The sequence below is a fragment of the Bos taurus genome, chromosome 6 (assembly GCF_002263795.3).
Source record: "Bos taurus isolate L1 Dominette 01449 registration number 42190680 breed Hereford chromosome 6, ARS-UCD2.0, whole genome shotgun sequence".
Classification (NCBI taxonomy): Eukaryota; Metazoa; Chordata; class Mammalia; order Artiodactyla; family Bovidae; genus Bos; species Bos taurus.
In genome coordinates, this window is record NC_037333.1 from 6,327,664 (window position 1) to 6,353,683 (window position 26,020).

Genomic DNA, 26,020 nt, shown 5'->3' on the forward strand with positions numbered 1-26,020 from the left:
ATATTTTATGTCAGGTGTAACTAGACAATTGGAGTAAATGACTGTCTATAATTATAAAAATTAAAATGGTAACAAGATGCAGTCATTGAATTAATTCAACAACTGCAGGTTGAATACTTGTTCTGAAGGCAACTTTGCGCTAAATTTTCAGGGAACTGAAATAAGAGAAACTCAGCTCATTCATAAAAAGGCTTGAAATTTAGTTGACTAAATCTGACTAAAGAATAAGAGGAAACTAAAAATCAATAAATCATCATATTATAGGCCCCTGATGTTATTCAGGAATTCATCTGGAGAATTTAGAAAATTCCCAACCCTCAAATTCCACAACAGCATATAACTCCCATGAAATACTCATGTAGCAACAACTTGACATCACAGAGGTATGCTGGACAACAATGGGGCTGGATTCCTGGGCTCACTCACTTGGCTAGTGACCCACTACCTCAAACCAGCTTTGCAGAACTCCTGAATGGAAGTCTTTGCAAGGTTGCAAACAGCAATACCATGAACCTTCGGGATTAATTGAAATGTCGAAACTGGGACTGTAGCACTACACAGGGTCAAGTACTGTACAGCAAGAAGCCTGTCCAAAAGGGACTGAAAGAACAAAGGCATCCTTAGAACAGAGTTGGCTTCTCAGAAAATGTGGGCTTGTGTTGAGAATGAGTCATGTTCAGGATTGGTAGAAATGAGAGAAGAATGGGGAAGGGAAACATCCCAGCATCTGGCCTTGCCTGACTTCTTGCTTCTGGGCTCTTTCTTCTCCATCCTTTGTCTGGATTGGCTAGATCCCACTTACAGGCTTAGCCCCACCTCAACCAGTAGGTCAGGCCTTTGCTTGGGCATGCGTGGTTTCAGCAGCTCTGACAGTGGGCAGCAGGCCTATTATTAAGTGATAGGTGCCACAGCAGGCACTTTATTTAATCATCATACCAAATCTGTAAAATATTGTTTTCCCAAGTGCCCTGGTAGCTCAGATGATAAAGAGTCTGCCTGCAATGCGGGAGACCTGAGTTCGATCCCTGGGTCGAGAAGATCTCCTGGAGAAGCAAATGGCAACCCATTTGCAACTAACACACAAATATATAAAGAAATCAAGGCTCACAGAAGTTAAGCTAAGAAACTTGTTCAGGATCATAAATCTGGTGGCAGGAGAAGAAAATTCAAGACCAGAATCGTTGACTGTGGTAGATTGCCTCTCAGGCTCTGAAACACATATTCCTAGCCTTGGGTGTCAGAGGCACAAGAATGGGTTACTTGCTGGTAGGCTTTCCTTGGGTGACTCAGTTTTGACAAGCTTCTGCCTTGTTCTACAGAAACAATCCTGTAACTATATTCCTGCTGGCCTTACTCTTTGTGACTTACCAGCTCTTCTGCAATGGGAGTCTCTTCTTGCCTTTTTCATACATCCTCCTTTTCCCAGGATGGAAATCTTGTTTCACTTGAATGTTTGGACTCTACCACCAGTTAGTAGCTATCCCTAGAACTGTCTGTATAACTAGGTTTCTCAGAATGGTTGTCTTGGATTCTGCATATCTGTCTGTCATCCATATACTAGTCCATCCCCACCCTTGAAGTCTGGCTCTTTCTGAAAGGAACTGCTTGCCCCAGACTATCCCCAGTCTTCTGTTCTCATATCTGTCCCAAACTCCATTCTTGTTACACTTTCTTTCTTTCAGTACTTGTTATTCAATTGCTGAGTCATGTCTGACTCTTTGTGACTCCATGGACTGCAGAACGCCAGGCTTCTCTGCCCTTCACTATCTTCCATAATTTGCTCAAATTCATGTCCATTGACTCGGTGACACCATTCAACCATCTCATCCTCTGCTGTCCTCTTCTTCTTTTGCCTTCAATCTTTCAGGGTCTTTTCCAATTATTCAGCTCTTCACATTAGGTGGCCAGAGTACTGGAGCTTCAGCTTCAATCTAGTACTAGTACTAGACAGATAAGGGAATCTGTCTCCCGAATTATTTAGCCTTCCATGTGCAGTTCTTTGTCCAGCTCCTTTAACCTTGTAGCTGGGCTATGTGTGCCTCATAATGTTAATTACGGTAGAACAGTGGTAGGAAAAAGCATAGTGTATTCTTGAGAGGTGCAGAGCTTGACCTCACAAGGGTGGGAGGGTGTGACAGGTCATTGAAAATAAAGGTGAATTAGTGATGTGAATGTTCAAATTACCTTACAGTTGCACTCATTTCACATGCCAGCAAGATGATGCTCAAAATCCTTCAAGCTAGGCTTTAGCAGTAGATGACCCAAGAAATTCCAGATGTACAAACTGGATTTAGAAAAGGCAGAGGAACCAGAGATCAAATTGCCAACATCCGTTGGATCATAGAAGTAAGGGAATTTAAAAAAAAAAAAAAAGTCTACTTTTGCTTCATTGACAGTACTAAAGCCTTTGACTGTGAGGATCACAACAAACTGTGGAATGTTCTTAAAAAGACATGAATACCAAACCATATTACCTGCCTCCTGAGAAACCTGTATGCAGGACAAGAAGCAACAGTTAGAACCGGACATGGAACAACAGACTGTTTCAAAGTTGGAAGACAAGTACGTCAAGCCTGTATATAGTGACCCTACTTATTTAACTTATATGCAGAGTACATCATGCGAAATGCCGGCTGGATGAAAGCACAAACTGGAATCAAGATTGCTGGGAGAAATATCAACAACCTCAGATATGCAGATGACACCACTCTAATGGCAGAAAGTGAAGAGGAACTAAAGAACCTCTTGATGAAAGTGAAAGAGGAGAGTGAAAAAGCTGGCTTAAAACTCAACATTCAAAAAACTAAGATCATGGCATCTGGTCCTATTACTTCATGGCAAACAGATGGGGAAAATGTGGAAGCAGTGTCAGATTTCATTTTCTTGGGCTCCAAAATCAATAAGGATGGTGACTGCAACCATGAAATTAAAAGATGCTTGTTTCTTGGAAGAAAAGCTATGACAAACCTAGACAGTGTATTCAAAAGCAGAGACCATAAAGGTCCATACAGTCAAAGCTATGGTTTTTCCAGCAGTCATGTATGGATATGAGAGTCGGATCATGAAGAAGGCTGAGCACCAAAGAATTGATGCTTTTGAACTGTGGTGTTGGAGAAGACTCTTGAGAGTCTTTGGACATCAAGAAGATCAAACCAATCAATCCTAAAGGAAATCAACCCTAAATATTCATTGGAAGGACTGATGCTGAAGCTGAAGCTCCAATACTTTAGCTACCTGATGTGAAGAACTGACTCATTGGAAAAGACCCTGATGCTGGGAAACACTGAGGACAAGACAAGAAAGGGACAACAGAGGATGAGACGGTTGGATGGCATCACAGACTCAATGGACATGAGTTTGAGCAAACTCAGGGGTGCTACGTACGGTTCATGAGGTTGCAAAGAGTCGAACACAGCTTAGCAAATAAACAACAGTGAGTGAAATCACATTAAAGACAATTTTAAATGTGGGATGAGGCACTTGCATATAACCCAACAGTGATGAGAAGTTATTACTCATGCAGGATGGACTGGAGAGGAAAAGACTGAAGAGAGAGAAACTGAGAAACCATTAAAGTTGTGCACATTTGAAGTGATGAGAGCCTGGACTGGACTTTATAATAACCCAAAGGAAGGTGATAAGAAATACCATATGAAGCAAAAACTGTAGACTCAGTGACAGACCGGATTTTTAGAGAAGCAGAAGTCAATAATGACTGCAAATTTGTAAGTATGGTGGTGTCATTGGTAGAAGCAAAGAAATCTAGGAAGGGGAATCAACAGAGTGGGGAGAGAACCCTAAAATCCCAGCTCTCTTTCCAAGGGGTTTCATTAATAGCACTGACTATATTTGAGTGTGTTGTTAGCAAGTATTCAAGCAGAGGCATGTTTTAAAATCAGTTGAATTGTTGAAGTGAGACTAGAAGGCGAATGAGAGGATCAGAGTTAGACGATCTGATGGGATGGGTGTGGGAGTGGAAGTCATGACTATGGGTGAGGGAGCTATAGGGGAACTCAATCCTAATCTGGCAAGCGGTCCACTGTTTGACACAATATTCTGGGGCTGGGTGTGTGCTGGGCCAAGGCCCAAGGATGGGGAAGGGAGTCATGGATGGACTGAATATTCATAATAAAAGAATCTGTTATACAACTTGGCTCTTAAAAAGTCCACCTTGGTGCCTAAGTACGGAATCTCGTGCATGAGAACGCTGATGATTCAGCCCCCGTGTGAGCCTCCCCCATCCCATCCCACTGAGAAAAGTGGCCCAAGGGCTGCTGTTATCATTCCCCTTGGGTGCTAAAACACTGAAAGTGCTGCAAAATGCCTCTCTTCTTAGATCAAATATGATAATTATTGAGTTGGGCTTTAATTCAAACTCTCAGTTTTCCTTTCCATAGTGCAGATCGGTGACCAAGATAAGCCAGTGGCTGACTGTGTCTAAGTCAGTATCCTCAGCTGTAAAATGGGAACCTTAACACCTACCTTCCCTTTCTGTGAAAACAGATCAATACAGAATTTATATTTTGTCTGAGTGATGGCAGATTGCTTATTTCAGTATGATTCTTTTAGCTTATAAGTTCAGAGACCAGTGATGGGTATAATCAGTACAACTTTTATGTGACTTCAGGATGAAACTAGGTTTCTTTTAGTTCTGATCCTAATTAAAATTAAAAACTTTGTTTAAAAAAAATAAAATGAAGGAAGGAAGGGGAAAATGTGGTTATTTAGGGTGGGTTCTTTTATGAGGGGGAATTTCTTGGATATGAACTGGCATTTGTCCAATAATACTCTGAGTTCAGTAAATAACTCAGCATATATGCATAAAGTTTCCAATGACAATCATGAAGCTTAAAAAATTAAGTGGAAAGTACTTGGCAGGACACATATTTACAGTTTGATGAAGGGACATTTTTTTGGTGGCTGGCCAAAGCTGACAGGCATAAGGATTAACCCATCCTCACTCATCACCGTAACAGAAATTGCCAGTTACCACTGGCACCGTGCTGTGGCTTTCCCAAAGAAATCTGGAAGGAAGCTGACCTCTACATGAGTGCGGTGTGTGCGTGCGCGCAAACATGGTGCACAGGTATGCCTTACAAGTGAATGACTCACCAAAGACGTGAAACTTCTCTCATGTATAAGCTACTTTCTAAAAAGGAGGAGAAAGTCTGATAGCGGTACTATAATTCTCTTCTTTCAGACATGAGTCTGAAATAGGTCTCTCTTCTCACTATGATAACATCTTTTAGCACAGTAAAAAAAAGATGTGATCTTCTGGATGACTTACCCATGGTCACACAACTCATGAACAGCAGAGCAGAAATTCAAACCCATGACTGTTTCACTCAAAAGTTCGAATATTTTCTGCTACATTTGCTGCCTGCAAAAAATAATGGTGTGAATGTGGAGACAAAGCAGGAGGCTGGCGGGGATGACTCAGCCTACAAAATACGTGTTTCTAATTCCATGACATCTACTTCATTTCTAATGGTTGCAGGGGAGGCACTGAGATCAATAAGCACTCACTCCAAGACGGAGACAAACTCAGCCTCAGAGAGGCCGCAGCAGCTTTGCCAAGGCCACAGAGCCAGGACATGGGAGAGCCAGGACACACAGCCAGAGATATGAGACCTAAAATGTTTGGTAACGGGTGAAACGTTTTCAAGCGTGATACCTCTTTAAACCTGACAACAACCCCAGGAGAGGAATGCTACAGTGATGGAAAGAAACTGGAATCAAACACAAGAGACAGATTGGCTAGGCTTCCTTATGGGTTATTTCAAATTAGCTCCCACATTTTGAGGCTGGGTCGGGGGTGGGGGGAGAAAAAAATAAATACAAGGTTTTGTTTTCCCAAATGGGAAACGTAAGGAGATCAGATTTTGTTTGTAGGCTCTGATCTCTTTCTGTATGAATGGTAACTATTGTTCTGTCTTCTTTGTTCTGATGAGGGTCTCCATCAGAAGTTAATATAATTCTTATATCAGAATTTCTTAAGAAATTAAATAGTGTTCTACATATAAATGTGCACTTGTGTTCAGGGCAATCTGCAGAGCACTGTAATGGTCACTGGAACTGCCCTATGAAGTCTACCCCTGTAGAATAATTTGGTACTGGGGAGACCTTCATTCCCCTTTTCATTCTTTCTTAAAAGAGGGAAATTTCATTCCCCCCTCAGGTGGGACAATATGACACTTCTAGATGTCTCCTGCCATTTTCCCCTGGAAAGGGAGCTAAGCTGATTGGTTAAGAGCCTGAAAGCCACGAGCCATTGTTTCTCCAAGGAGTAAGGTCATTGAATTGTGAAGTTAGTGATAGCCAATCCTTTCTCTTACTGGTTTGAATGGGCTATGCTCATGGACAGTGGCTCACTTGTGCTTCAGGATCCAGGAAGGAAGCAAACTTTCCCCGAGAAGGGTCAGCTGGGCTTCTGCTCTTGTTGCCAGCTTTCTTGTCTGTGAACGGGTGAGTCAGGAGGCCCATCACCAGAGGCCAATTAACTTTAATCTAATAAATCTTAATTTCCTAAAGGAAGTGCTATATTAGCCTAACTTAAAACATGTTAGTTCCCTAAAAGGAAGTACTATTAGCCTCAGGTCAAAGTCACATTTTCCAGTCTACATTTATTGTGACTAAAATTGATAATCTGAAATTAAAGCCTAAAAGGAAGGTAGACTATGCAAATTAGGCATTTCAGTCCTCTGCTGCTTAAAACACTGGCATAACATAACCATTAGCAGGATGTGGCTCCCAGTTCTTAAGAGTCATGGATTTGTTTTGCATTTTTCTTTGCTTTGCTTAAAAGGCACACAATAAACATCTGTTGATTCATTAATAATAAGCTACTAAACCAGAGCTGGTGTTTAAATTAATCCTACTTGAGCCAAAACAGCTGGCCTGAGGCACTGAGCAGATCTCAGAAATCAAACGTATCTACCTTCCCAGCAAAAAACAACATGCTGTATTTTAAGATGAAAGCAGAGGAGGAAGGGGAAAAGGAGCTAACAGGAGCTCTCACTGGCACCAGAGGTGCTCAGTCTGGAAGCCACTGCAGCTTTCTGTCTACTCTGAGAGTGCTGTGCTAGTAGCCAGCAAGTCCAGAGAGGCAAAGGGTCATCGAGGATCAAAACAAAGTAAAAGATTCCATGTGCTCTGGAATTTACATGGAAGTTCCTCTGAGGAAAGCAAAAATAACTTTTTTGATTGGTTGCTTCATTCATTCATTTATTGGCAAGGAGATATGCTGCTGCTGCTGCTGCTAAGTCGCTTCAGTCGTGTCCGACTCTGTGCGACCCCATAGACAGCAGCCCAACCAGGCTCCCCCATCCCTGGGATTCTCCAGGCAAGAACACTGGAGTGGGTTGCCATTTCCTTTTCCAATGCATGAAAGTGAAGAGTGAAAGTGAAGTTGCTCAGTCTTGTCCAACTCTTAGAGACCCCATGGACTGTAGCCTACCAGGCTCCTCTGTCCATGGGATTTTCCAGGCAAGAGTACTGGAGTGGGGTGCCATAACTCTTCTAGGTAGAACAAGTTTCTTTGCACTTGCAAATACTTCCAAGATGAAGGGAACCTGTAGAAAGTCCAATGTGGTTCAAACCATGTTCTCCAGGCCAACTTTACCAATAATAAAGCTGATTTTTTTTTTCTAGCTCCATCTTAATTTCTAGCTAATTTCTTAGCTCCATCTCTATCTCTTAATTGGTTCAGAAATTAAAAGGGGTGATTCATTATTGCCCCCTAAAATTTCACAATGTTTATTTTTTTATACAAAAAATTACAGAACTTGCTCTTAGAATATTCCTTAGTTTAGACTGGTTTACATCAATTGGATATTTGGTAAGTGCTGACGGACAGCAGGTAAACAGTATACTTCCCGCCTTATTCCTGTGACTCAGCTAGCTGAAGAACCATGCTGACTGCAGGCCGGAAGAGACTGAAAGAAGTCACCCAGGTAGAAGGCCACTCTGTCCACATTGGAAGACAGAGGTGGCCAAATATAGAGACAGGCTGGGCGGGGCTAAGATGCTCAAGAAGTCTGGGGTTGTCGTTCAGAGGTCATAAGTATGAAAAAGTAACCAAGGCCCCCCATTGCACATCTTACAGTATGACCTCATCAGCTTAATCCTGGAAATCTTTTAAAGCAAGGATAACTAGATGCCTACCTTAACCGTAACAAAAGGGAAAGATTTATCAAGGTATTCAACATGGAGCCTGAGTACTCCTTATATGTATTTCTGAGTATTCCTTATATGTATTTCTGAGTATTATATGTATTCCTGAGTATTCCTTATATGGCATTTGAAGATTTAAGCAAAGCCCCTTCAGTATTCCTTGTGTTTTCAAAACACACTCTTGGTAACCAAATAAACTAACTTGCTAAATAGGTTTATTGACTCCCAGCCAGTTAAATGTCAGAATCGTTTACCAAAATCATTCACCTTGGTTCTGGAATGTTGGATCTGTAGCTCTCTGTTTTGGCAGTAATCGGATCTAGCAGGGACAGTTTTCTACTACAACTCCTCTCAACTTATAACAATAAAATAAGGTTATGTGCACTTAGAAGTACATTTATCTGTTTATTATTTACAAAGACATTTGTGTTTGGTGAGTTAGGATAGATGCATGCATACATCTTCTGCAAGGGAGGTATCAAGTTATTAAAAGAATAAGAATGAAGTGGGAAAAAATGAGGTTAAAAAAAATGAAGATGCAAAATCCATTCTTGTTTTTCTTAGTGAAAAACAAGGAGTTTTTAGTGGGGAATACTGCATGACAGAATTAGTCACTAGTGCCCTGGACCCTGATGGGAAATAATCAAACTCCTGGAACTCCAGGCTGACACAGACAGAAGCACAATCTGTGGAAATGTCTCAATAATACATTTTGCTCTCACTAAACTGTTGACCACCTCAAGTCAGAAATTCAATTTTCTCATCCAAGAGTCTATACCTGGTACATGGTAGGCATTTGACATACAATTGTTAAGTGAATGAAATCTGCTGATAATTTATAACTCAGGGGTGATGAGATTTCAGGTAAATGCTTCCGTTAGGTGAGTAATTAATACAATTACAAGCACATCTCCAGGAAACTGCATGAATGTCTGTGTTATCTTTTGTTATCAATATTAAACCAAGGCCCTAGAGAATGAACAGAAATGTCACCTAATATTGTTAATTAAAAGTAGATGATGGTATAATTGAAACTATAAAAATCACTCATAGTTTTTCTTGTGTTCCTGCTGCTGCTGCTGCTAAGTTGCTTCAGTCGTGTCCGACTCTGTGCGACCCCATAGACGGCAGCCCAGCAGGCTCCCCTCTCCCTGGGATTCTCCAGGCAAGAATACTAGAGTGGGTTGCCATTTCCTTCTCCAGTGCATTATGTACCCAATATTAAAATGCAAGCAATAGAACATCACCACAAAGCAATTCTATTATGCTTCACTCACACGGAAAGTTTTCATCTATTAATAAATCACTTTTGTTGCCATTTCTACTAATTTTGTCATGTTTTAAAAGATAACTGATCTGTTTTTAAAAAACACCCTGTAATCCACTTCTAAATAAACAGCTGCTTCCATGTATTAGTAATCTTGTAGGAAGAACACCCAGAACTTAATAAAATCTGAGAAGACTTTAGAAAATCCTGACTCACAAGAACATAGTGCTTGTTTGGTTTCAAGCCATTGGCTACTTCATTGTTGGGATTTTCTAAGTTAGGTAGTGTTACACTTGGAATATGCCAGCGAGCATTAATACCAATGACCGAAAGTGAAAAGTCTAGGCTTTCCAAATCCAGTGTTCTCCTTAAGGCAGCAGAGGGCAGTAAAAGCACTATTACATAAACCTTTTAATACAATCTGGAGAGAACTGTTTATTTCCATACAACTGCATTTTCCATTTTAAACATGCCACATGTAAGTGGTTTGAAAGACAGTACAATTTTTTTTTTTTGGTCTCAGATGCATTTTTGTAGCCATATAGAATGTTTACAAAGTACAATGAGCTATCTACCCAGCAATTCAGGGACCTACAGTTCAATTTAATATAACAGAAAAGTGAAGATAATACTACATTGGGACCTTGATCTAAAATTTAACTCTGTAGCATAGGAGATAGTAAAACTTGTGGTAGCCTATCAGAGATAGAGTGCTATGTTCATATTAGCAATGAATTTAAGAGGTGCACAGGCCCTTGAGATCAACTAATGAGCCAAGCCCCTCTTTTTAACCGACCTCGAAAGTTAACTGGATTCTCTCAACTTGATAGAGGTTAAACTATAAGCAGAAGAGTAGTCTCCTCATTCCTCTCATTCTTCACCTTTTTGTTTTGCCACAAAGGTCTAGGAATACTAACTTGGAAATGCAGAAGTAGTCAAATGATATTGATCTTGTTTCTGCAAAAGTTTCAAGAGGTGAAAGTGAAAGTGAAGTCACTCAGTCATGTCCGACTCTTTGTGACCCCGTGGACTGTAGCCTGCCAGGCTCCTCCATCCATGGGATTTCCCAGGCAAGAGTACTGGAGTGGGGTGCCATTGCCTTCTCCACGGGATCTTCCCAACCCAGGGATCAAATCCAGAGGAGAAAATAAACCCAGTAATATCATATACTCAGTTTTTGTTGTCTTTTAAAAACTTTTTTATGTTGTATTGGAGTGCACCCAATTAACAATCTTGTGATAGTTTCAGACAGACAGCAAAGGGACTCAGCCATACATACACAGGTATCCATTCTCCCCCAAAGTCCCCTCCCATCCACCCTGCCACATAACACTGAACAGAGTTCCCTGCTAACATCAAATATTTGAAGCTTTAAATTTCTCTCTACCTGTGGCAAATCAATATATATTTCATGATCTTTGAAAGTAGGACCCTGTCGTTTCCTAACCCTAACCCCAGGACTAAACGAAGACACTGCTCTTTTTTTGGCTGTGCCGGTTCTAGGACCCTAACCAGAGACTGAACCCGAGCACCCAGCATTGAGGACTTGGAATCTTAGCCACTAGACTGCCATGGAAGTCCTGACACTGCTCTTTTAACCTCAGCAAACTCATATAAATCTGGTCCCTTTCCTTCTCTCCAGCACTGGATCTTGGTTAGAAATGTTACGAAATGAGGCCAGAATTGGCTATGGATGCTTTCTTAGCTGTGATCTTCCAAAGTCTAGGCTTCAATTTGGAAAGTCTGCTATTCACTTTCCCTACTGATGTAGGAATGTCAGCATCAGGGGACATAGTTGTATGCCCAGTGGTGAAATAACCTCTGATAGAAGAGACATCTCAGTGAAGCCAGGACACTGCTGTAACTGTCACATTGAAACGTTTCATTTCTGGTCGTTGTTTGTCTGTCTGGAACGGGAGGTCTGATTGACATTAGTAAGTTCAGGGGCCACCAGTGACTTTCTCCTGACCCCTGCGGCACTTTCTTCCTTCTTTAAAGAACACACACTAAGCCTCGGGCTCAAGACCTCTTACTTTCATTTTCACTAGTTGCTTTATTCTTAGCCAGCTTGCTTTGTTCTAAGTCTGCAGTCTTTCACCAAGGTCCAGGCTGAAATCCCAAGCAAATTCTTCCAAGGCCAAACAAGGAAATGTTCAACAGTCTCTGGAAACCAATAACCAAGAACATTAGGTTATCTTATTTGGATGTTAATATATTGGATGTTACATATTTTCGACCAAAATGAGACATTTTATGGATCAGCTGTTTATCCTCATTATGTCACATTCTCTAAGAAAGGTTAAAGGTGTATAGAGAGGTCTACATTTTAAGTAGACTCTATATTTCTTGTAAAGTAGAAGGTTTTTCAAAGCCAAGTCAAAGGGAATACCACCACAGAGGCTCTGGTGTTATAAACTTCACTTGAAATGCTATATATCTTATGATTTCCTGAGGAGATGGCTAATAACTAACAGAATTATATAGAGGTAGTGCAATGGTTAAAAACAAACCGAAAAAAAAAAAAAAAAAAAAAAAACCAACCTGCCTGCCAATGCAGGAGATGTAAGAGATGTAGGTTCAATCCTTGGGTTGGGAAGATCCCCTGGAGTAGGAAATGGCAACCCATTCCAGTATTATTGCCTGGAAAATTCCATAAACAGGGAAGCCTGGAGGGCCACAGTCCACAGGGTCGCAAAAAGTTAAGTTGGGCACAACTGAGCACTCTCATTCACACTCCTGCCAAAAACATGGGGAAAAGCATGGAGCCTCTTTGTATAGAAACTATCAAAGACACATAGAAAATGAACATAACTATTCTATGTTCATTTTTCCCAGATGGCAAATGGCTCTCGAGAAATGACCGTGGATGGGAGGGTTCCCCATTTTGCCCTTAGGTGGATAGGCCAGAAAAGCCACAGAGCCTCAGGCCAAGGACAAAGTGGAGCTTTGTTTTCTTGTTTGTATGCTGAAATGTATTACCACTCTTCAAGGATTAGGTGTGGAAACCCTGGAGCCAGGATTTTCAGAATTCTGGCTCTGAAGCAAACCCAAAGGGAAGCAAAGGACAAAGAGAAGCTCTTTGTTTAGAAAGTCCAGTGTCCAGGAATGTTAGAGCTAAAAGGTCAACTGTTGAGTTATCAGGAAGCTCAAGGAATACCTTATTAACATGGTTCCTCTGAAAGATTTTTTTCCCCAGGAGAGAGAGAGTGAGAGGACAGATAGAGAGAGAGAGAGAGAAGAAAAAGAGGAAAGGAAAGGGGGGAAAAAGGAATAGCCAGGATAGAATGGGAGTTAAAATGGGCTCTAAGTTAGAAACCACTAACTAGTTCAACCACCTAAGCCTCTTTCTCTGCAACATTAAAGGGGATTAATAATACCCACCTAAGTTACAGGGTTATTCTAAGAATTCATTGACTTAATCTCTGTAAACAATATAACACAGTGTCTGAAACCTGTCAAGCATGCTCAGTAAAGCTACCCATTGTTACTGTTATTTTTAAATAACTGGATAAGAAGGAGGAAAAAGACGTACCCATTGTGAGGTACAGATCCTTAAATACTTCCATGTTACTAACTAATCATTTAGAGCCTTGTGAGGAAGGACCCACTCTTCCACCACATCAGTGGACTCAGGTCCTGGGAGAACTCCATCCATTTATAAATTTACCGAATCTGAACAACCCAGGACAAACCAGGTCACCATTGTTCAGACTGCACCCTGCCCAAAGGGAACTGTTTGGGGAGATCTTTCATTTTCCAAGCCCTGCCCCCTATATTTGGGTTCTATAATCTCAGAAGTGGCATTTTTTTTTGTTTTTTTAGTTTTGCATAAATGTTCCATATGACCCAGCAGCAGTTCTGGGGTCCAATCCTAAATCCCACAGCTCTTTCATGACCTGAACTTTCAGTCATACCCTGGCTTCCCTTGTCTAGAGACGGCAGATAAGTTTCTCCCTTACCTGGGATCTGCCCAGGTAACCAATCCAGGCCTGTGCTAGCTGTGGACTCAACCCTGAAACGCAAACAGAGGGAGAGTCTGCTTTTCTTCCTGCCTGAAACATACTGCTTGAGTATGGAGGTATGGGAGCCAGAGGGAGCGATGACGGAAAGCAACCACCTTTTCTGTCTCCCTTTTCATACCAGCAGCCTGGATGGTTGCTGGAGAACTTCACAGCCATTGTCACCAAGTCCCTCTGTCTGAACCGCCATCCTAGGATCCACCTAGATCAACGCAGCCTGTCCCGTCACACCTGGCGTTCTCTGATCTGTAATCCCACCACTCTCTGTTCATAGCATCCTGTGCATACTGCCAGGAGCCTAAATCCACAGAGGACAGGACCTCTGTGCCTCTGTTTTACGAAATTTTACTCCCAGGACCTAAAATGGTACCTGATACACAGCAGACGTCCGGCAAATGTTGTTGAGTGGATGTCTAAGTGGGTCAGTACATGTAAAGCAGGGAGAAACTGCAGCCACAACTGCCTTCTGTACGGAGAACAGAGAGTGGATTCTCTGCCATGAAAAGCCCCTCGCCTGAGCGTCAGGGCGCATTTAGGCAGGAACGAAATGGCCCGGATTTGAACTGCCTGCAAGGAACAGAATGACTCTACACAACAGACAGCAAGAGCACCCCAGAGCTGGAGTGTGGGGGCGCTAGAGCTCGGGGCAAGAGGGGCGGCCTGGGGGAGAGTGGGCAGGGCAGTGCGCGAGAAGACCGCAGGAGTGCGGGCGCGGCGCGGGGTGAAACAAACGGGAGAGTTCCGGTGACGGGGGCCCAACAGACCCACGACAGGAATGTGCCCCATGCCATTTGAAGTTGACTGCTGCGTTCTCCCATGACCCCAAAACTCTCAGTTCAAGTTTTGAAACATTATCAGTTTTGTTTTCTTGATGGCTTTGTGTGGGAGGAGGAGAGGCAGATAGGGAGAGGGAGAAGAGAAGAGAAGGAATTGCGACCCAAGCTTGGGTTTTTGTCAGGACAGAGATAAAGAAACTGCTGCAAGATGCAGAGTACATCGGAAGGCAGGAAGTCAGAGCACAGCCCACTGCAAATGCAACAGGACTCGGGGCATTCTTTGGCCTTCAGATGGACATGATATGGGAATTGTGTGCTTCTAATCTTCATCAGATCTCAAGGGGTTAGAAAGTCCCAGCTAACACCTGGGGCATCATTCTGCCATAAAGGTTAATTTTCTTTTCTGTGACCCATTTGGACTATGAGTCCCTTAAAGGCAGGGATTTCCTTATTTGGAAAAGCATATATACCTCTAGCACAGTGTCTAACAGAGAGTAGCTACTGTCTGTTGAATGAATAAACGAATGGCTTTACCACAGATCTTCTTCATGAAAAACTAACAAAGATTAATGACAAATCAAATGGGGGAGAGAGAGAGGAAGGAAGAAGAAAATGGAAATAGAGATGATGGAGAGAGGGAGGAAAGAAGGGTGGAAAGGAGAAAGAGAATAAGAGTGGAACCCTAATACATAAAATCTGAAGGTTTCCTCAGGTGAGGTTTTTTTTTTTTTTTCCTTGCCTCCAATTTATCCCTAACAAACTTTCATTGTCAGTTGTTCCATATTCTAGAATTAGGTTGAGAAGAGCCAAAAAAACCTAGGGGATGGTTTTCATGGGAAGTCCTCCTCCTAAGCGCAGGCCATGCACATCCCGAGAGGCTGCAGTCCCCTCTCAGTGAGAGCCACGCGTCGCCTGGCCAGTGGCTGAGTAGAAGGAGTCATTTCAGGGACAGAATGTCTCCAGAATCAGCTCTGGCCTCTATGCTACTGTGCATCCACCTGGAGGCAGTACTCAAAGATGAATAACAAGGTTTCCAGACCTTTGTTAAAAGCTTAACACAAGTTGTTAGATCAGAGGGTCTGCGGATATACCCCTGCAATAAAGGTTTTATTGATAATAGAATAAATTATAACAACATTTAATAATACTAATCTTGAAAAGTTGGTTGATCCTCATTTCCGTGTGTATTTGATCAATTAATAGAAAGAATAAGTAAAGTCTGATGTTTAAAGAAACGTAAAGATGCAAAACTTAAAAATAAGTTTTGGGACCAGGTCTAAAGACATGAAAATCCAAATGTCATAAGTTGTCCTTATTATTGTAGATATATTAAGCATTGAAATAGCAATTACTCATAATATACATCAGTAAGTCAGGCAAAATGATTTCTTAGTCCGTAAACTTGTGTGAATATGCACTTAAATGAATTACCCCATCTTTGAAATTATAGATAGGATTAAAGCTTAGTTTTTCCTAGATGAAAATATGCTTACATAGGACAGAAACTACTGTCTGCATACTCACTGAGATCATCTGACAGGATAGATCTCTGCCCAGGATGCCTTGTGGAAAGTATCTGACTCCAGGAATGAGAATGAATCTCTCATTAAAGGTGGTATAGAAGTGCTTCTTTCTTAGAATCAAATGAAATAACTGAATTCATTCTCAGGCACGTTTAACTCTTGTTCTCTACCTGGCTTTCAAATATGTCCTTGCTTTACTTTCCCTTTTCATATGACTGGACAAAATACACTATTGCAAGGCAAGTCAATAGTATGTGCCTGAGATGAAGTAAGCTCTCGCTCAGTGGCTGTCCCCACAATTTCTCTTGGTCCTCAGTGTATTTGCCCTCAGATTCTGGACATTACAGACAGTTTGCATTCCTCAAGGCCAGGATCATGGCTAACGGGTGGTAGGGAGAAAAGGGCCTGTCATCCTCCAAAGATACGACCTGCCAACAAAATGTGGATAAGCCCAAGAAACCACTTCCAAACATGGAAACATGACTGGATCAGTTTGAGGCAGATGGAAGATCTTGCCAGTTCTTAATTTTGCCAATCTCCCTAACTGATTTCTCAACCACTCAACACAGGATGAAAGGGGGAAAAAAAATGACTTCTATTTCCAACACTTTGGCACTATTAGAAATGCAAACGTTTTCCCATAATAAGTAAAATACATAATAGAAAAATTAAGGATCTGAGGATTATCCTGAAACCTTTTACAATTTATGGAAATTTCATAGCAGAGTTTTTTTTTTAAGTAAGAATTGAATATTTTCATTACCATCTTTGTAGATATTTTATAGCTAAGTTTATTTTTGCAATGCCAGAAAAATTTTTGCTGTTCACTGATTAATGGAAGGAACATGCACCCCCAAGACAAAAGCATAAAATTCCAAAAATGCATTAACAATGCTTTATTTATGTACTCACTGTCTTCTATTACTCCATGACTGGGGCTTCTGAGACTTTTTTCCCTCTTACTTTTCTGATCAGTTTTTCTCTATTTTTCTTTGAAGACTTTCCTTTCTCTTCTATTCCTAACCATAGGTTCCCTCTTTGGCTTTTCTCTCTGAAAGCAATCCCTCAGTGGGCTTCTCTTCTCTCAGGGACTCATTCATCGATTCTATGTGGATGCTTAAAAATATACAACCACATTAACAACTGATTATCAGTCATCCTCTATGTGAAAGCCTGATCTGTCTTCAGAACAATAGATTCAAAAGTAAAATAACATTTTTTCCACAAACAAGGCCCTAGCTTCTCATTCTGTCAGTGGTGTTAAGACTTAAATGAAGATAATATCCTAAGAGCCATAGACTAGAAACTGATGAGGGCTTAGAAGTAAGCCTGCCTTCCTGGTGATTCACTGCATCACTTCTGAGACCAAACATTTTATGGGTTATTTAACTATCCTCTATTGCTTTACATTTGATTTGATGAATATCTATTAAGCACTTACTCTGTGCCAGGTGCTGCTCTAGATGCAGGCAGACAGAAGTAAACATGAAAGATCCTAGAGGAGTTTGCAATTTTTGAGGGAAGAAGTGAACAATAAACTCATAAAATATAAGTTAGCAAGAAGAGCAATATAGAAGATAAAAGCAGGCTGGCGCAGCAGGGCACCTGGGGTTAGGATGCTGTGAGCTGCTTCGGATGGGCAGTGCCTCTCTGAGGAAGCAGGATTAGAATTCATACCTGAATAACGAAGCTACAGAAATGCAAAGATCTAGGAAAAGTATGTTGCAAGCCAGAGGCAGAGCATATCCAAAGGCTCTGAGATGGGAATAAGCTTAGCATATCTGAGGAATTGACTGAGCAGGCGCGCATGCACGAACGCGCACACGCGCGCGCGCGCACACACACACACACACACAGAAAAGGAAATCAAGCAATAGAAGGCAGGTATCAGTTCATGTGGACTCTATAGAGCAGGGTTTCTCAAGCTTGGCGCTATTGACATTTGAGGCCAGATAATTCTTTGTTGTATTGTGTACAGTGCAAGATATTTGGCAGCATTCCTGGGCTCTATCCTCTAGACTCCAGTAGGCTCTCCCTAGTCGTAGCAACCCAAACATAGCTCCAGAAATTGCCAAATGTTTTCAGGGTTGTGAGGAGCCAAATAGCCTCCAGTTGAGCACCACTGCTGTTGGCCAAGGTAAGAAATTTGGATATTATTCTAAGTGCAATGGGAAGCTACTGGAACATCTTAGGCAGAGAGTGAAAAGAAATGAGTTACACTGTAGGAAGTTTACACTGGCTTTTGTGTGAAGAGAAGAGAGTAGAGGCAGGGAGGAAATTAGAAGGCTACAACAGAAACATAGGTCAGAGACAATGGAGAAATGGTAGCCAAGAGGATTCGTCTAGGAATTAGGTAGATGGGGTTCAGAGGAAAAGAATCAAGCATGATGCTTAAGTTCTTTGCTGGAGCCATAAAGTAGTTGGACCTAAGCTCTAAGCCTGAGATGATAGTGACCTTTATTGATAGGGAAGACAAGGACACAGATTTGTGGATGCAGAAGATAGAAATCAAGAATTCTGTTGGCCATACCAAGTTTGAGATGTCTATTGGATATCCAAGTGCAGATGTGAAACAACAGATGCATGAGTGTGGCCCCGGAGGACAGGCAGGATTGGGGATTGAAATGTATAGATGGAATCTGAAGATGTGAAATAGATGGGATTTTCTAGCTTAGTCACTTCCTTTGGATGCTGTAACAAACTGAGTACACACTTGTGGCTTAATACAACAAAAATGTATTCTCTCGATCTGAGGCCAGAAGGCCAAAGGCAAGGTGGTCTGTAGGGCAGCACTGCTTCTGGAGCCCGCAGGGGAGAGTCCATTCCTCACTGTTTGTCGCTTCTGGTGCTGCCAGCAGTCCTTGACTGCAGCCTCTGGCCACAGCTCTCCAAGCTCTATCTCTTTGGTCATATCACTTCCTCTTCTGTCTGTAAAATCTCCCATACGTTTCTCTCTTTTTTTTATTCTTTAACATCCGTTCATTTAGGCCATGCTGTACAGCATGCAGGACCTTAGGTCTCCAGCCAGGGGTCGAGCCTGTGCCACTAGGCGTTGGGGGTGCAGAGCCTTAACCACTGGACCGCCACGGAAGTCCCTCCCTCATGTTTCTCTTATAAGGACATTTGTCACTATTAGGGCCCACCTGAATAATCCAGGATGATCTCTTCATCTCAAATTCCTTAATTTAATTACATCTGCAAAGACCCCTTTTCCAAAATAAAGTAACACTCACACGTTCTGGGAATTAGGATGTTGACATCTCTCTTTGGGTCTACCATTCAACCAACAATACCTAGAGAGAGGTTGTAGACAAAGAAGACAAAAGGGTTGTTCCAAAGACAGTGACATTCTGAGGACAGGGCCTTTGCAGACTCCAAGTAGGTAAAGGAGGAAGAGCTAGGAAAGAATGGCCAGACGGTACAGAGGTCACAGATAACTAGAAAGACAGAGCCTAGGGTTCATGTTTCCTTTGTATCGCTCATGTTTCTTTGCACCAGATTTGTCCCAGGATAACTTTAAAAAATAGTTGAATTGAAATGAATGTTTATAGTGATCTTCTTAAAAAGCACATTGTCTGTGCCAGTAAACTTCCTTGAGGTTGTTGGAAAAACTCAGGGGTAATCACCCACACATTTATTGTTTTAGGTAAGCACATGGAAAAAAGAGAAAGAAAGAAAAAAATCTGTTTTATTTTGTGCCAACTTTTTACTATAACAGTAGCCATCACTCTTCTTTTAATTCTTTATTCCCAAGGCACAAAGGGCTAACATTTGAAACCTATTTAGCAAATTCTTTGGAACTTGTAGCAAACGTTCAAAGTTAGATTTAGGATTCAAACCTCCATGACTGGTTAGTGAAGTGAAAAAAATGGAAAGCAATGATTCAAGGAAATTGCTTTCCTCTGATGCCCTGATATGGAAATGGGAAATACACCTTCACTCCTGGGGAAAATATACGTATTATATTTTCATAGAAATAATAGATTTGGTATTACCAATAACTTTATAGTTAATACTTTGCAGCTTTATAGCCCTTTGAATAGAAATATATTATGCAGGATCAAAATGTCATCTGTCTTACAACGTAAAAACTGTTATTTAGAGAAACACATTTTAAATCAAAATAAAATTGAATGTATGACCTCAGAATGCAGGAACACAAGTCCTTAAACCCCAGGTGTGACTCTTACTGGCTGGCAGGGTACTCTAGGTCTTACCCTGCAAAAGCTCTCGGGAGAGCAATTAGAGGGAGAACTTCAACTTTTCTTCTAGTCATCTTGCTTCTAGAAGGGAAACAATGACTGAAGCAGTCTGTTTCCTGAGATGGTTGATGACTGCAAGGGGAAGCTTGATGAATTTTCTATAATTTCCCTCGGTTCACACACTGTGGCCAAGTTGTAAGGCAAAGCTATTTAGGAGCCTGGTGCTCTCCACTGGAGATGGTGCAGTACTTGCAGTCTCATGCTTCTGACCCTCTCTCCTCCACCTCCCGCCTTCACTCTTACCTGCCACAGAACCCCTAAGGATTAGACAAAATTAGATAAGATTGAGACTCGCTTGTCTAGGGCCTTACACCTTCCAAGCAAGTATAATATCAAATAAGTAATGAATCAGTCAATTAATTTGGTGTACAAAGTTAAAGAAAAGTATTTTAGCAGAGGACTTAAAATAATATGACATGTATTAAAATCTTTGGGATTAAATTTCACTTGTACTTTTCTCTTGTTAACCACTCTCCATCCCACTACCAAACACATAATGTCTGAGCCACCAGGAAAGCCCATACATATACCATGGAATTCTCAAGGCCAGAATACTGGAGTGGGTAGCTGTTCCCTTCTCCAGGGGATCTTCCCAACCCTGGCATCGAACCCTGGTCTCCCACATTGCAGGTGGATTCTTTACCAGCTGAGCTGGCAGGGAAGCCCAAGAATACTGGAGTGAGTAGCCTATCCCTTCTCCAGGGGATCTTCCTGACCCAGGAATTGAAACAGGGTCTCTTGAATTGCAGGTGGTTTCTTTACCAGCTGAGCTCCTGGAAAAGCCCCAAACATGTACAACATATATCCAAACCAGTACTCTGATCTGACTGGAATGGGTGAATTTAACTCAGATGACCATTATATCTACTACTATGGGCAAGAATCCCTTAGAAGAAATGCGGTAGCCATCATAGCCAATAAAAGAGTCCGAAATGCAGTACTTGGATGCAATCTCAAAAGCGACAGAATGATCTCTGTTTGTTTCCAAGGCAAACCTATCAATATCACAGTAATCCAAGTCTATGCCCCAAAAGTAATGCTGAAGAAGTTGAAGTTGAACAGTTCTATGAAGACCTAAAAGAACTTCTAGAACTAACACCCCCAAAAGATGTCCTTTTCATTATAGGGGACTGGAATGCAAAAGTAGGAAGTCAAGAAACACCTGGAGTAACAGACAAATTTGGTCTTGGAGTACGGAATGAAGCAGGGCAAAGGCTAATAGAGTTCTGCCAAGAGAACACACTGGTCATAGCAAACACCCTCTTCTAACAATGCAAGAGAAGACTCTACACATGAACATCACCAGATGGCCAATACCAAACTCAGACTGATTATATTCTTTGCAGCCAAAGATGGAGAAGCTCTATACAGTCAGCAAAAACAAGACCGGGAGCTGACTGTGGATCAGATCATGAACTCCTTATTCCCAAATTCAGACTGAAATTGAAGAAAGTGGGGAAAACCACTAGACCATTCAGGTATGACCTAAATCAAATCCCTTATGATTATACAGTGGAAGTGAGAAATAGATTTAAGGGACTAGATTTGATAGTGTGCCTGATGAACTATGGAATGAGGTTCGTGACATTGTACAGGAGACAGAATCAAGACCATCCCCAAGAAAAAGAAATACAAAAATACAAAATGGCTGTCTGAGAGGGTGTTACAAATAGCTGTGAAAAGAGAAGTGAAAAGCAAAGGAGAAAAGGAAAGATATAAGCATCTGAATGCAGAGTTCCGAAGAATAGCAAAGAGAAATAAGAAAGCCTTCCTCAGCGATCAATGCAAAGAAATAGAGGAAAACAATAGAATGGGAGAGACTAGAGATGTCTTCAAGAAAGTCAGAGACACCAAGGGAACATTTCATGCAAAGATGGGCTCGATAAAGAACAGAAATGGTATGGACCTAACGGAAGCCGAAGATATTAAAAAGAGGGGGCAAGAATACACAGAAGAACTGTACAAAAAAGATCTTCATGACTCAGACAATCACAATGGTGTGATCACTCACCTAGAGACACACATCCTGGAATGTGAAGTCAAATGGGCCTTAGGAAGCATCACTACGAACAAAGCTAGTGGAGGTGATGGAATTCCAGTTGAGCTATTTCAAATCCTGAAAGATGATGCTATGAAAGTGCTGCACTCAATATGCCAGCAAATTTGGAAAACTCAGCAGTGGACACAGGACTGGAAAAGGTCAGTTTTCATTCCAATCCCAAAGAAAGGCAATCCCAAAGAATGCTCAAACTACCACGCAGTTGTACTCATCTCACAAACTAGTAAATTAATGCTCAAAATTCTCCAAGCCAGGCTTCAGCAGTATATGAACCATGAACTTCCAGATGTTCAAGCTGGATTTAGAAAAGGCAGAGGAACCAGAGATCAAATTTCCAACATCTGCTGGATCATCAAAAAAGCAAGAGAGTTCCAGAAACACATCTATTTCTGCTTTATTGACTATGCCAAAGCCTTTAACTATGTGGATCACAATAAACTGTGGAAAATTCTGAAGGAGATAGGAATACCAGACCACCTGACCTGCCTCTTGAGGAACCTGTATGCAGGTCAGGAAGCAACAGTTAGAACTGGACATGGAACAACAGACTGGTTCCAAATAGGAAAAGGAGTATGTCAAGGCTGTATTAGAGAAGGAAATGGCAACCCACTCCAATAGTCTTGCCTGGAGGATCCCAGGGACAGGGGAGCCTGGTGGACTGCCATATATGGGGTCGCACAGAGTCAGACATGACTGAAGCAACTTAGCAGCAAGGCTGTATATTGTCATCCTGCTTATTTAACTTATATGCAGAGTACATCATGAGAAACGCTGGGCTGGAGGATGCAGAAGCTGGAATCAAGATTGCCGGGTGAAATATCAATAACCTCAGATATGCAGATGACACCACCCTTATGGCAGAAAGTGAAGAAGAACTAAAGAGCCTCTTGATGAAAGTGAAAGAGGAGAGTGAAAAGGTTGACTTAAAGCTCAACATTCTGAAAACGAAGATCATGGCATCCCGTCCTATCACTTCATGGCAAATAGATGGGGAAACAGTGGAAACAGTGGCTGACTTTATTTTTCTGGGCTCCAAAATCACTGCAGATGGTGACTGCAGCCATGAAATTAAGAGACGCTTACTCCTTGGAAGGAACGTTATGACCAACCTAGACAGCATATTAAAAAGCAGAGACATTACTTCGTCAACAAAGGTCTGTCTAGTCAAGGCTATGATTTTTCCTGTGGTCATGTATGGATGTGAGAGTTGGACTGTGAAGAAAGCTGAGGCACCGAAGAATTGATGCTTTTGAACTATGGTGTTGGATAAGACTCTTGATAGTCCCTTGGACTGCAAGGAGATCCAACCAATCCTTTCTAAAGGAGATCAGTCCTGGATGTTCATTGGAAGGACTGATGTTGAAGCTGAAATTCCAATACTTTGGCTACCTGATGGGAAGCGCTGACTCAGTTGAAAAGACCCTGATGCTGGGAAAGATTGAGGGCAGGAGGAGAAGGGGACGACAGAGGATGAGATGGTTGGATGGCATCACCAACTCAATGGACATGGGTTTGGGTAGGCTCCGGGAGTTGGTGATGGACAGGGAGGCCTGGCGTGCTGCAATTCATGGGATCGCAAAGAGTCGGACACGACTGAGCAACTAAACTGAATGTCAACTGTTGGAAACATAAGTAAACCACAATTTTTTTTTTTGAGACACAAAAAGGATGAAAACAATGCCTACTTAAGAATACTAAGAATAAATTGAAAAGTGCCTTGAAAAATTAAAGCAGAAAAATGGTCAAGGAATTGCTGAGGCTAAGAAATGATACACGACTCTTCAAAAGTTGAACGTTCAGCAAGCAGCTCTTTGATGTGACTGGAGAATTAGCTCATCTCTGCATTGTGTTCACTACATAAGTGGAGGGGTATTTTGGCAAGAAAAGTGGCAGCAGATTCTTGGCTTTTCCCATCAGGCTTTTACAAGCATGAGCAGCCCTGGGTTCCAGTGCAGGCTCTGTGACCTTTCCACTTAGTGACTGATAAGTCCTTGTCCCTTGCTGAGGCCCTCTCTCTCCATTTGCAGAATAGGAGCAATAATGAACACACTGACTGATTCGCAGATTTGTTGTTAGGATGACATGTATTAGCAGATATGAAAGTGCTTTGAAAAGGTTTAAAGTTGCAAGCCATTTTATTGTGTAGGAAAAGGTATCAGGATTGAGATTTTCTGACCCTACTCAGGCCTCATAATCAGTTAGGATGATCACCATCCTTTCCATTCAGTTCAGTTCAGTTACTCCATCGTGTCCGACTCTGCGAGCCCATGAACTGCAGCACACCAGGCCTCCCTGTCCATCACCAACTCCCGGAGTTCACCCAAACTCATGTGCATCGAGTCGGTGATGCCATCCAGCCATCCCATCCTCTGTTGTCCCCTTCTCCTCCTGCCCCCAATATTTCCCAGCATCAGGGTCTTTTCCAATGAGTCAACTCTTCACATGAGGTGGCCAAAGTATTGGAGTTTCAGCCTCAGCATCAGTCCTTCCAATGAACACCCAGGACTGGTCTCCTTTAGGATGGATTGGTTGGATCTCCTTGCAGTCCAAGGGACTCGCAAGAGTCTTCTCCAACAACACAGTTCAAAAGCATCAATTCTTCGGTGCTCAGCTTTCTTCACAGTCCAACTCTCACATCCATACATGACCAATGGAAAAACCATAGCCTTGACTAGATGGACCTTTGTTGGCAAAGTACTATCTCTGCTTTTTAATATGCTATCTAGGTTGGTCATAACGTTCCCTCCAAGGAGTAAGCGTCTTTTAATTTAATGACTGCAATCACCATCTGCAGTGATTTTGGAGCCCCCCAAAATAAAGTCTGTCACTGTTTCCACTGTTTCCCCATCTATTTCCCATGAAGTGATGGGACCAGATGCCATGATCTTAGTTTTCTGAATGTTGAGCTTTAAGCCAACTTCTTCACTCTCCTCTTTCACTTTCATCAAGAGGCTTTTGGACCTCCTTAAATAATAATTAGAGTAGCTACCATGTCTTTAGTGTCACATGGACAGAGCATTTTACAATAATCTTTGATACAGGGTTACTACTTCCATCTTCACAGATAACAAAAGTAAAGTCCAGAGGGATTAATGGCTTTCCAGATCACAATTCTGATAAATGGAGGAGGTGGGGTTTGAACCCAGATCTGATTCCCCGGCACATATTCTTCCAGAATGAAGACCAGAGAGATGTGAAACATGGGCTCCAGTAGCATGGGTGGGTGTATTGATGGACCTCAGCCTACTTCTCTTCACTAATTCCCGAGTCTTTCAGATCAGCAGCACCCACTAGGTCCCTGCCATGGAAGATCACAGTGAACTTTGCTTAGGAGGAACCTACTGTGTTTATAGGGAATGGTTTTTCCAAAGAAAGACCCCAGTTTCAAAAATCTATTACAGGGATAAAATTTGCCAGGACATTCTTATAATTTATTGTGTAAGTGAGTTCATAAGCTTCTTATTGCCATGTTGTCTTCCTGCATCTATTCTCCATGTGCCTAAGGGGAAGGAATAAGATCACCCAAGCTCTATGGTTTAGAAACCTTTTTACTCTACTGTGAGTTACACTTGCCTCCACCTCTCCCACTAAGTTTCCTCCCTATTGTTTTGTTACAAGTGCTCAATAAGCATTATAGATTGACTGGCTATCTCGGAAAGAATTGATTTACCCAGTAAAGAATAATTTTTAGGTTGAAAAAATTAAAATAAGTTGAAACAATAAAGCTGTAACTACTTATATCTACACTGTGTAATGTGAGTGTACTGGTTCATTGAGTTTCTCTGTGCCCACATTCTCCTCTTCCTCTCTGTAATGCTTAGAACTGTTGACCACAATTTAAATCTTGAAAGAACTTCCTCTCTTGGCATCCATAAGTTTTACACCATCCTGATACTCCACAGCCTCTACTTTAATAACTGCATCTACAAGGATTTTTCTTCT

General features: G+C 41.7%; 1 protein-coding gene and 1 long non-coding RNA gene across 9 annotated transcripts in view; one reads left to right on the top strand and one right to left on the bottom strand.

The window, feature by feature from the left end:
* The window catches only part of LOC101906469 (uncharacterized), a 358,594-nt gene that overhangs the window by 254,978 nt on the left and 77,596 nt on the right, over positions 1-26,020 (top strand). The window lies entirely within an intron of this gene.
* SYNPO2 (synaptopodin 2) overlaps positions 1-26,020 on the bottom strand; it is a 204,206-nt gene that overhangs the window by 97,216 nt on the left and 80,970 nt on the right.